The 7,846-nt window shown below is 38.8% G+C and overlaps 1 protein-coding gene and 1 long non-coding RNA gene across 4 annotated transcripts in view; one reads left to right on the top strand and one right to left on the bottom strand.

Moving 5' to 3' along the window:
• Positions 1-7,846, bottom strand: part of Ikzf2 (IKAROS family zinc finger 2) — a 141,868-nt gene that overhangs the window by 119,571 nt on the left and 14,451 nt on the right. The gene's annotated exons all lie outside the window — the stretch shown is intronic.
• LOC114619718 lies at positions 138-1,339 on the top strand. The gene is made up of 3 exons (XR_003711210.1): positions 138-232; positions 428-532; positions 1,164-1,339. It is a non-coding gene; the product is annotated as an uncharacterized LOC114619718 (long non-coding RNA).

Below are 7,846 nucleotides of genomic sequence, written 5' to 3' on the forward strand. Positions count from 1 at the left end.
GTAAATTGCTATTAGAGAGGTGAGCAATCAAGTCCTTGTGGACTTTTAATTCATTAGCTATGAAAACTGTAAATAAGCAGGTAGAAGACAGTTATGCTTATTAAAGGCCTCTCATTACTGGCAGGTTGTGGTGACAGGGTCAATGGGACACTGACGAGAGCTATGCTTCACATAGCGCCAAGCGTCTCTCAAGATCTGCACCAGAAGCTTTGTAAATAACTAAGATACAAAGGTAGGTCTCTGGTAACCCCTAAACTGTTCTTGCTAGATATCACTTTTCTTAGATACCCCATGGGAAACCATCACAATTAAGATACTACTTTCCAAAAGAAAAATCAATTATGCTGGTTCCACCCAGCATTCCTTAATCACTGGATAACAACGTGTAAAATACTAATCAATTAATATCTCAATATTCATTTTCCAGCTGTGGGGATTAGATAACACCACCTCCCTCCAGACAGCTAATCCCATTCTGAACATCTTATTTGAGCCATGATGGACAACGGTCATGAAACGGTAGTGAAAATAGGTAATCTAACTCAAATACAGTAGTTTAGAATCTATAATATGAATGTTTTTATGTCCTAATCAAAATTTTGAGTTATATGCATTTGATTTTCTAAAATGCAGTGGGGTATTTCTTATAGAGTTAACTAACTTTGAAAACAAAAAGTGTATTTCCAAACATCCTAAGAACTGAAGAAATGAGATTTGATTGTTGTTATAAAGCATTTACTTGCCTAAGTACTATAAAGCCATTAAATTACAATGATAATCAACCGCAATAATTAAAATACTATTAAGTATAATACAAAATCAAATAGGGAAGCTAAACAAAGTTACCGTTGTAAAATTAACAAAATAGGTTTGTGGGGGAAAAAACAGATTTGTGAGAGTGAAATTTTGAGAGAGTAAACTTGGCTTTTTGTTTGCTTTTTAACATACAAGCATATTCTAAATAATATAGCAGTCAATTCAGGAAAAATACATATATTCTCTGTGGTCTGCTGTGGTACAGAGCATCCACGTACGCGTTCTGTGTTGTAAATGAAGCAAACACACAGAGAAACGGGGTGGGAGAAAGCAACAGCCGGTTAAAGCCACAAGATAGGGCATTTGAGCACTGCATCTCTTCCATGTGCTCTTGTTTCTGTACACAGATTTCTACAGTGTGGGCTTTGAAGTGGACATCATAATATAAAATACCATGCTTGCTTCACAGAAAACTCTTTACACTGAAGGAGCAAGAGATTGAGCCAACTAATCCACGAGTCCATGTTTATTATCTACTATATTGAGGCTACCACAGTAAACAAGACTGATAATGTTCCTCAAGTTCGTATTGGGAGGAAAAAAAACATAAATTCAATTATTTCAGACTGTGTGAAGGGAACAAAATTGGGAAATATTACCAGATGTCTAGGAAGGGATTGTATAATCCTTGAGCTTCAAGCTAGAGGCAACCCAAGAACTGAGTTAAGAAAGAACGACATCTTCAGTGAAGACACAGGAATCGTTGAGAGGGGAATTAATTTGTCTCCTCAAGAGAAAGAAAGCAGGAAGGACTGAATAGAAAGGAGACCTTACAGACTTTGAAAATGGTCTTGCATTTATTCTGCTTCAATGAAAAGTTCTTACACCACTCAGCAATGGAGCTGCAACCTGATTCCGGCTTAGGAAGTCCAGCTCTGTGGATTGTAGAGATTATTGGCAATGAGGAAGGCAGAGGGAAAGTCAAAAGACTAGTTAGAAATGACCTCAACATTTTAGGCTTAAATGATTGTGAACTTAAATTATAGGACAGGGTATGGTAAAAACAGCTTCCATTCAAGAATTATTTGAGAATCACTAGGTGACGAAGGACTGGAAAGTTTGCAGAAAAGAATGGTCCTAGAGATGTTTGTTGTCAAATCTATCTGAAGCCTGTATAGAGATCCTGAGAGAAGAGGATCTGTTGATGGAGACAGACTGGCTGTTTGAAGATGAAGGGAATTAGTAGAGTCTCTATTCCACTGACTACAAGACATATGTAGATGGGGGCAATTTCCCCATTTCCTTCCCTTAGAGAGGATGACACATCTCACATCTTCTCCTGGCTGATGCTAACTTTGTGGGTCATCTCCTTTACCTCAGTAGACAACAATGCAGAAAATGCAAACAGAGTAGAAAAGGAAAATTAGAAACCAATATTCACGGCTAAGCTGGTGCTTCACAGACAGCAAAGAAGTGAGCCCACCCTACTCCAAGCATGAGGGCTTTTAAAACGGTAAGTGCTTTGCAATAAAATGATAGGCACAATTAACAGCAACAGTCTCCAGAGTTGTGACCATTCACACATGTGATCCTGAAAACACATTAGAATTTCAAATAGCCATATGTTTAACAATGAAAGGAAAGCAGGTGGAGCCGGCGAACTCCAACCGTCCTTAAGGGCCATGGAGTTGCTTGGTTTTGTCCTTAAAACTGAATCTTTTTTTAACTGAATTTGCTGTTGATCAATTTTAGACAAGTATATAGTGTATTCTGGATATTCTCCTCCACCCGCTCTCTTCCCTCCTTTCTGCCTCCACTAACACTCATCTCCCATTCAGACCTATCCCTTTCCCAGGGTCACAATTTTTGGGTTGGTTTTGTGACTCATTTAGTTTAACCTGGGCTATCTATGTCACCACTGGACTGGAAATGTCCACTGGAACATGGCAAGGTCACCAGGGGCCACCTAACTTTTAAACTGCAACTTAAAACAAACTTTGACAGCACATTAAAATTATTTTATAATGGAACAAATACACAATAAAGAAAAGGAAAAAAAAAGACAGACAACTACACATTGATTAGCGCAGCAAAAGGTTCTTTTCAACCTGCAAATGCATAGGACCCATTACCATTAAGTTGCTACTACAGATTTACAAACTCAAACCTGCACCTTCAGTTACGATTAAACCTGCTGATTTCCTATGCAATGTTCCCAGTTAAATATTAAAGACTTAATTCACAGATCTTTGTGCCAACCAAATTACATTTTATGAGCTTGAAAATAGCATACAATTTTGTTGTAACATTAAGAAAAAAAAAAGCTTCGGGTAGAAAAGATTCAGGGTTGAGAAATGGCCTGGGGTTGGGAGATGGCTGGGTATAGATGCTCACCACCCACAGGATGGCAGGGAAGGGATTACAGGAAAGAAGGGAAACCTGTTCCAGAAAGTTGTCCAATGACCACCTCATGTATGACTGCATGTTCACACACACACACACACACACACTCACACACTACATAAACACAATGAAAAGATGTCATGTTAAGATACAATGACAGTTTGATGTTCTCTAAACTAATGAGATCACCGCCTTACACCTTTTAGCTCTAGGGATCTTGACAGACTAGGTAATGGTTGCTCATTGGACAAACCACTTGGATATTGTTTAGACACATTTAAACAATATCTCAAGACAAATATTAAACTGGAGGTCTTCTGGGAAGGCTGTGTCTCTCACCCCAAGTACTACTATAATAACGGCACCATGGACAGATGTGATAATTACCACAATTGCTGGAGGAAAACTGAAGTCTCCACCTCCAGCACAGACGGAGCAGTCCGAGAGTTTCAAAAAGAACCGTTAGTGTCATAAGTTTCTCCATGGATCTTACAGTTCTAAATTCGGGATAAAATTGAATAAAGCCAATAGTGTTCCAGGCCATTTGCATGTGTCTCGTGAAGGACCATTTTATGTTTGAAAACACTTGGATCAGGGAGATCGAAACATCATTAGAAAGAAGACTAATAACAGTGACTTTACAACTCCAACTTTAAGTGTTTCTGCCTTTTCCATAAGAAAAGCTTAACTCATGGTTATGACCCATAAATAACAAAACTGTCTGGGGGCAAGTTGGTAGCCCCTTTAGCTAAGGTATGAGCATCTGGATATGCTCCACCAAATACTCCTGCAGTCATCTCTAAACAATAATGATGCTGCCAGGAAGAAGTATTTTTTGAAGCCACATAAACTCCCCAAGCACCCTGAGCTTTTACTCCAATTGAGTATTCTGCTTGGGTGAGTATGGAGAAAACAGTTAGCTGAAGTCTAAGCTGGAGCTCACTCAGCATCCATTTTAAAACTGGAGGATGTGATTCATTTCTGGTGTCCTCTACAGATAGCATAATTGAAATGGCCAAACCCGTGGGTATCTGATCAGGAGACACTAGGATAGGGGTTTAATTCACTCAGCCAATCCACACAGATTAGCTTGCTATGTATTCCAAAATCCATAGGCAGCATTCTTTACAAACTACATTGGGCTAGCTTTTTATAAACGGGGGACCCATTAAAAAACAAAAACAAACAAAAGCCAACCAACTAACCAACCAAACAACAACAACAAAACAAACAAAATGAGTTCTTGAAATGCATTAGAAACTGTAAGAAAAGCTTTCTAAGGTTCCTGTATGGATCCCTACAACCAACAACGATAAGCATCAACTTGTCCTAGTTTACAAAGTAGTAAATGAAGACAAAAATAAATAAATAAATCAGACATGAATGATCATTTTCCCTGTCCTCAAGCAGTTTCTCGTCTTCCTAGGGAGATAGGCTGGGCCACAGTCACCAAGTAATGAGAGAGAAGATAAGAGATAAAATCTTCCCAACTTTTAGAGAAAACACTGCTCAACAAAATGGTAAGCAATAGATATTGATCATGTGTACGCTCAGGAAACTTTGACCAAAGGCTAGTTAATGTCTACACATTAAAAATTTTAAAAACTTCATATATATATGAAGTTTTTAAAATTTAAAATTCATAGCTATATATATATAGCTATGAAATCTGTGGGAAAGACATTCTGTCTTATCCTTGATTCTTCAGAGTCTGATATACCAGTCTGATACATGTCTGACACAAAGTTCTGCGATATGGGTCACAAAAGAAGTATAATGAAGGGCATGCAGGACAATTAGTATGGCAACTCATTAAATGTCAGAACCCACCTCAGCAGCCCACTCACTGACTCACTCTAGCATGTAAGCAAACAAATTCACATTCAAGAAGAAGATAAAGGGAAAGAAGGGTACATCACTCTGGACACAGCTAAGGAGGAAAATCTGTAAGTCTTACAGCTCTGCCCTGTCTCCAAACAGAGTTTCTGGGTCGCCATCCTTAAAAGAAATGCATTACTACTGCGTAATTACCACTTCAATTATTCCCCACACAAACATCGAAGGTTTGTTTGTGATTTGCTTTAATTAGGTAATTTCGTTTTCATTGCTTCAGTAACTGATTTGAATACAACAGCATTAATAACTGCTTTATATCTGAGTACATGTTTAGTTTCAAATAATATTTGTGAGTCTGTTTACCTGAAAACACCCATACATATGAAAAGCAAAATATCTAGCAAGAGACGCTGGTCCCTTGATAAGTTCTTAGACAGTGATGGAGACTACTTTTTAAAAAATGATGTCAGTGAAAATCAAAGAATAAAAAAAAAATCTTTCCTTTCTTAGAAAATCTTGTAATAAGACAATAATATAAATTTAACAGAGGCATAGGGTCCTTCTTAGTATTTGCCTCAGTTTTTCTCAACTTACAATTCTTGTAAACAATTCATTAGTAACTCTCATTCTGTTTGACTTACTATATGCCAGTCATCACTCCAGAAAACAAGTCCCCATCATTTCTAATGTTTATCACTACTGTGACCAGGTAATGCCTGCATTTTACAAATCAGACTGAGATCCCAAGGGATCTTTCCAGGATACCCACACAATAGTCGGGGGAAGAGGAAGAGGAAAACTCATACAACTCTATAATTTTAAAAAATATAATGAATTATGTTTCAGTAACAAATAACATGCTATTTAAGTAACAGCAAAAACTTTAGTCTCGTCTGAGATTGACTAAATATTAGGCTTAATTTTAGTCATTTAGACATATTTAGGATGTGAAATTATTTTGCAAAGTATATCTTACAAATAAAATAATTGCTGTTAATAGGTTTGTCTGTGTGTCTGTCTGTTTGTTTATTTATTTATTCATTTATTGGTTTGGTTCTTTGAGGTAGAGTTTCTTTGTGTAGCCTTGGCTGTCCTGGAACTCACTCTGAAGACCAGACTGGCCTTGAACTCAGAGATCCACCTGCCTCTTTCTCCCACCTGCTGGGAAACAACTCCCTGGCTACTCTTAATACTTTTTAGGAACTGTTTCCTTGAGCATGTTAAGCACATTCCTTGACTTTGTTTATTTACTTCTTATTTTTTTCAACAGGGTAGCTCTGGCTACCCTAGAACTCACTTTGTAAGCCAGGCTGGACTCAAACTCACAGAGATCCACCTATCTCTGACTCCCAATCCTTGCATTAAAAACCTGAACCACCAGGCCCAGCTTGACCTTATTATTTATGAGTGCCATAAACCTACTCTTTACACATAAATTTCATCTCATGACTCATAAAGTTTTATTGAAGAATTAACACAGGGTTAATTTCAGAAAAATGTTCCAACAGGTAAAAGCCAACATGGGGGTTCTGAAACCTTGACGGGAGAGTATGAGCTACAGAGACTCTTTTCACTCAGTACCTGTGTAGGAGACACTTCGGGAGGTAATGGCAACAGGTCAGAAACACACCTGGATGGAAAAACCCATTTCTCATGTTGAATGAATATCAAGTGCCTTCATCCTTGTCACCTTCCAGAATGAGAAGTACAGAGGAAGTCCTTAAAGTTACTGTCAGGCTCATGTCTCACCAAGGCCTTTTCCCAGTGCACTGAAGGAAAACTGCATCTTAGTAACAAGTCTAATATTTAAGGCATCCTTGGTCATTTTAGAATATACTAGTTAGGATGTCTCATATACAAATACAGTATTAAAGCACTGTGGAAAAGATAAAGCTAATCAATGAGTCCAAGGTGGCCTTTCGTCATAGCACCAGTTTCTTAGATAATATGTTGTAGGCACTGCTGGCTTCATATTTATATAAAAACACAACACACCACACACACACACACACACACACACACACACACACACACACACACAACTAGCTGTGTAGCAAAGGATGACCTTGTACTCCTAATCTTGATTTTCCTTCCTGAGTGCCTCGATCACAGACAAGCATACAGTACCTGGTTTATGTCGTGCTGGACACAGCATACACGGCCTGTGCACAGCAGACAAGCACTGCACCAACTGGGCTCCATCGCAACCCTGGCCCTCGCCTTTGATGCTGCTTTACTAGCCAGTGCTTTCAGGCTCACACACTCAAGACGCCAGTTTCCCCAACCCTCCCACTTCCAGGGATCTGCTGGAGAAGCCCGTGTTCTGATCTAGCGTTTATCAATCACCTCTCTTGGGAGCCATCCTTAATGGCAGATCCCTCATTCAGGGAAGAAGTTTCCTTGATTGACTGACAAATTCTGATTTTCCATTGTTTACATTCTCTGAGAGAAAAGGAGCAGGAGGATCCGTTTACATTTGCCTTTGACTCTCTGCTAGCTCTTATTTTACCAAATTCAATAGAGTGTTTTTTCCTCACTTATGAATTCGCTATTCTTTTTGTTTGGTTGGTTGTTTTGTTTTGTTTTGTTTTGTTTTTCGAGACAGGGTTTCTCTTTCTAGTCCAGGGTGTCCTGGAACTCACTCTGTAGACCAGGCTGGCCTCGAACTCAGAAATCCACCTGCCTCTGCCTCCCAAGTGCTGGGATTAAAGGCATGCGCCACCACCGCCCGGCGAGTTAGCTATTCTGATTGTTAAACTGTTTTTGATTTTTCTGTTATTTAACACCTCTGCACCCTCTCATATTCTCTCTCTCTCTCTCTCTCTCTCTCTCTCTCTCTCTCTCTCTCTCT

Source organism: Grammomys surdaster, unplaced genomic scaffold, assembly GCF_004785775.1.
Source record: "Grammomys surdaster isolate TR1022 unplaced genomic scaffold, NIH_TR_1.0 165, whole genome shotgun sequence".
In the NCBI taxonomy this organism is placed as follows: domain Eukaryota; kingdom Metazoa; phylum Chordata; class Mammalia; order Rodentia; family Muridae; genus Grammomys; species Grammomys surdaster.